We start from the raw sequence: 5,146 nt of genomic DNA, 5'->3' as shown, positions 1-5,146 counted from the left end.
CTGCGGTCTCATCCACCTGAGATGTTTTGACCCGGCTACCCAAACACAACAGACAGACCAAATAGTCTCTAACGTTCCTTTTATTTCAGGAACGCCAGCAGTTGCACACAGCCTCCAAACAACGGAGCTTGCTCCCTTTTCCCCTACAGGGGTCTCCCAACACCCAGAGTTACTCTCAGTCTCACCACGCTTGCAAACAAAAGTCCTTCAAGCAACCTGGCTATTTTTCAACATAAGACATGCCGACGCTCAGAAGGCGCTCTGATTCCTAGCGCCACAGGATCTGTGGAAAACTCTGGCAAAATTCCAATTAGAAGTGTCAGGAGTTCCAAATACAAGTAGCTGACCAGCAGGAAGACGAATAGTTGTCTGCCACACCTATTTGTCTCCTCCCCTGCCTTTTATCCACAGCTGAGGGTGGGGCTCCATTAGTAGCAGTGACTCTTCCGCCCCGAAGACCGGCCCATAGCCTCTCGCTGTTCTCCTCTTCTCAGCTTCCACTGCGCCCACGCATCAATCACTGGCCCCATGTGATCCTCCTCTCCTGACTCACTTGCCTCAAGGCATGGAGGTCTCAGCCTTTCCATCTGAGGGCTGGCGGACGGCACAGGTTCCGCCTCTGTCCCTAGCTGCGACAGCTCCATTCCTTCGTTGGAGCTTTCAGATGGCCCTGACGCTGGGCCCGGCGCCCATTCCTGTGCTTCCTCCTCTGAGTCGGCTGTTGAGTTCTCCAGCGGCCGACAGGCCACAACAGGAGATCAGAAGGCGAGCAATTGGTTCAACTTCTCCCACTTCAAGTTGGTCGAACTTCTCTCTCAGCCTCTCAATGGAGTGGCTGTGGAGGGCGGTCAGGAACTTCCACTCCCCCGATTCATCCCAGACAGCCATCCGCTTCACCTTTCTCAGCACAGGTGAATGAAGGCCGTGGGATAAAATCAATGGAAACTCTACCTCAGTAGCTTTAGGGGTGCTCCGTCACTGAGAGGTGGCCTCCGGTCGACCAAGTTCCCCTAGGGTTAAGGTTCCCTCTGTTTGCCCCTGGCTGTCCGATGGGATCATCCGGAGCTTCGGCCGTGTGCCAGCAGCAGGAGCCCCAATGTGATGACCTAGGGCATGGCACAGAGGCAACGCAGTCAGCTGGCAATTCAAACCGCCCTTTAATTGCTCCAAATTGTCCCCAAATGCTCCCACATTTCTGGCAAGCCCCAGAACAAAGTAAGACACACACACACACCTTCAGCAGCCTCTGGCTGCAAGTAGTTTCCCATAGAGTTAGATTAGAATAGTAATTTACTCAAGGCCACGTAGATAACCAGGAATGAAACATACATCCAAAATCTAACGAGTCTGTGGCAATACAAGCTTGCCTGAGCAGTTTCAGAAGAGAAGCCAAAATACAATCTGAGGTCTTTGAACACCAAATTAAATTTGTCAGCCAGTCCAATGGTCAGAGTTTCAGGGTTTCCAAGCAGAAATCACAACACAGAACAAGAGATCAGAGAGTTGTTTCCAAGATTAGCAACAGCACACAAAACTACAAGAAATCAGCGTTTGTTCCCGACAAATGCCCCTCCCCACAGCGTGTCCTTAAGTCTCAGTCTCCAGGTATGCCTTGTGGAGAGGGGCGGGGAACTCTCCTCCCGAGTAGTTGAGCCTGCCTGCGTTGTTCCCTCCTTCTCTCCACTCTCTGTGCTCTAGGATCAGGAGGGGGTGGCCCTTGCTCATCGCCTGAGCTCTGTCTCTCATGTTCATCCTGTCCCAATCTTGAAAGGCCCTGGCCTGCCTCGGCCTGCTCTTCCCCACATTCTTCTGAAGCCACAGACACCTCTCCCTCGAACTCCATAGGGTCCCGTTCCAGCTCATTTTCCTCAGCAGATTCAGGCTCTGACAGAGGCATGACACCCACTCTCTGCCTCGGTGGTAGTCTGTGTTCCAGCGGCCAATGTCACGCTGAGGCCAGAGGACACCTTTCCTCTCTTCTCCATCTCAGATTTTTCCCTGAGTCTTCATCGTCCTCCTACAGGTGTTAGGTAGGCGATTGGGGCTCAGGACCTCGAGTATAAAAATTTCAGAGTCTTGGTTTAATGTCACGGTTCCGATAGATGAAACCAATTAAAGCAGAATTTTGAGGCTTGAGTTTTCCTCCAAGAACATATTTATTGGCTACAAAGTATCAGCACGGTCAAAAGTGAAACCAAGACTAAAGTTCCCCCCCAAAGTTACAGTATTAGAAAGTTAAACTTCCCACCCAAGAAACTATGCAATCAACTACGTTTCCCAATAGAACGGTATGACGGGCTTTCTAACATTAAGCTCAATCCCCAGTCTAACGAACAGAAATTACCTTGGTTCTCACAGGACAGAGAAATGTTTAGACTAGCACAGAACTCTCCATTCCTTCCCCCACTTCTGTGGCAACCGAAAACGAGCAACATGGCTTCAGCCAGGTTCGTTGCAGAGTTGACAACGCTCTTGTTGAGGAAATACAGAAACTGCAAAGCACAAACTATGGCTCATTGTCTTGTTTTGAGTTAAAGCGGCCATGCAGAAAGGCAGAAGGTGGAGCTTTGCCAAGGTCAGTTTGCAAACGGCTGCTCCACATGGCCCAGTAAGAACGGCCCACAATACTGAGTTCTGCAGATCTCCAGAAGGTAAGCAAGGGATTGTGAGGGGTGGAATTGTGAGGGGTGCGAATGACTGGATAACTTTTCTAAAATTCTCATCTTCGAATCTTGGTCGTACATGGCTTTTAGGTCTGTTGTGACTTCGAACGGTCGCTAAATGATCTGTCGTACCTCGATGATTACCTGTATTTACCTACCAAGAACAAAGAGTTAGACTGAATTCTATAGAAAAAGCCAAGGATTTCTTGATTATACATTAACTAATTTTGGACCCAGCAACAGAAATGGATACAGATAAGCAATTGGAGGCAGTTCAACTTTAAATACCAGATACAGAAAAACAGGAAGAAGTTGCAGAGATGACTGCACAAAAACTTGCTACAGTACATTGTCCAAAGACAGAGAATAAGTATATAACATGGAATATTTTTTTAATAAATATTTTATTAATTTTCTATTTTTACAATCAAGTGCCTAATAGACAACATGATGACTGAGTCCATTAGTGATTCCATGGTACATGTAAGCTTCTTCAAACTAAATCCAATATTACACCCTGCAGTACATCCTCTCTTCTTCTGGTAATAAGACATTTTTCCACACTAAGCAAATACAATTCTTATTGTTGTGAGTAAATATACCATTGCCTATCAACATTTGTTACATTTTTCTAATAGTGTCAGTAATATCAGTTTAGAATATCTTTTCTAACCAAAGCATATCTTAATTGCATTTGCACTCAATATCTATTTATTCAGTCCATATCCTATTTTCGCTTTTTTCAATTTTAATTCCCCATCCATGTTCAAAATATCCCAATCATTTATAATTTCAGAACTAGTTATTTTTGGGTAACCAAAAGCTTCCCTTATTCAAAGTTCTTAGCATATTCTTATTTCCCTTTTCATACCAAGATATGATATTATGATTACAAATCCTATCTATCTAGTTATAATAATACTTCTGTTTCTAGCAATCTATTCTTAACTATATTCAAACATCTAATTGGTAATATAGCATCCCCTCTAATAGGTCAAAGCTTCTGTTTCCTTCAGTCTTACTCTAGCTTTCTTCCTTTGCCAACTAACTTTCCAAGTCAGTGCATTTGGATCATCAAATAATTCTTCCTCTATTTTTGTGTATATTATTTGAGAGAAGAGAAACAATTTAGTTAAAGTGTTTTTGGAAGAACTAGCCCGTTGATATTCATTAAACAGCCTCCCTCCTCCAGTTCCCCACAGTTCTGTTAACGGCTTTATCTTCCATTCCATCAGCTCTCCTTCCTTATCCTCCAGTATGTTCTGAGACCTTGGTTTGTAAAATGTATTTTCCATTTCCAATATTATTGTTGTGTCTTCTAAGTCTTCATTTATCTGAGTCTGGTCGTTTCTTCCTTTAGATCCTCAATGTTTGTGTCAGCCTTCTCTAGTTTTCCTTCTATTTTCTGGATCTGAGTTTGTAGATTTAAATTAGAAAATTGTTCTTTTATGTCCTTTGTGTTATTTTTAATCTCATCACGAGCTAAAGCAATTGTTTCTTGTATTAATTTCAACATAGAGAGAATTTCTTTCTGTGGTTCATCAGTATTTTCTTGGTGATATGGCAAACTGAGGCTTCTGGAGACAGATGTTAAGGATTTTTTTTTACTAGTTAGAGCTAAGTATGGAACATCCATTTTATTTTTTGTAAGTAGCCTTTATAAATTTATCCAACCAACTAGCCGTTCTTAAACCTCCCCTAAGCAGATATAGGTAAAATTCATTTTTTTCTGTCCAATGAGAAAAATATCCTTTCTGTCCAGGGAGAAAAAAGAACCATTAAAGGTTGTTTAACAATCAAGATTTATAATCCAAAGTGTTCCATCATATCAGGCAATAGTGTGCATTTCTTCTACAGGAAAATAGTTCTAAAATACAGTTCTGAAAGTCAGTATTTATGTTCAAAATTCAGACAGGCCAAATTTCGAATATTTGTTATCATCTCTGCCACACAGATAAGCAGCCCCCAAGCCTGTTACTTTTTTCTCAGCTGCAATTCTCAATAGTAAAAGCTTCAAGGCCAGCCAAAGTCTTATCTAGCTCTGGGCTTCGAGCCATGTTTCTTTTAGGCATAAATAAGTTGTAGTGCCGTAATTCACCACTAGAAGTCATCAACGCCGTTTTCCAGTTTTTAAATCCAAAACGTATATTGTAAACTTTTCAAGTCTTTCTTTTTTTAGAAAAGGTCTTAAAAACACTTTTAGTCCCCAAATTTCCAAGTCATATATATATATATATATATATATATTTGTTTTCTGAGGTTTTCGCGGGTGTTTGTATGTAGATCTTTAGTTATTCGGGTTTTCTCCCGCGTAGAATTAGAAGTGTCTTGGCGACGTTTCGACGAAGTCACATTCGTCATCTTCAGGCTGGTGTCTTCAGCTTCGTGCTTCTGGGAGTAGTGTGTGTGATCGCAGCTGTTTCTTCCTTTTAACTGCCAGTGGGGTTTGAGCTGATTGGGTGGGAGCTTGGCTGTGTTCTGAT

Source organism: Protobothrops mucrosquamatus, unplaced genomic scaffold, assembly GCF_001527695.2.
Source record: "Protobothrops mucrosquamatus isolate PMUCROS unplaced genomic scaffold, P.Mucros_1.0 scaffold1281, whole genome shotgun sequence".
NCBI lineage: Eukaryota > Metazoa > Chordata > Lepidosauria > Squamata > Viperidae > Protobothrops > Protobothrops mucrosquamatus.
The sequence above is the reverse complement of the archived record's forward strand: the minus strand, read 5'-3'. Positions refer to the sequence as shown.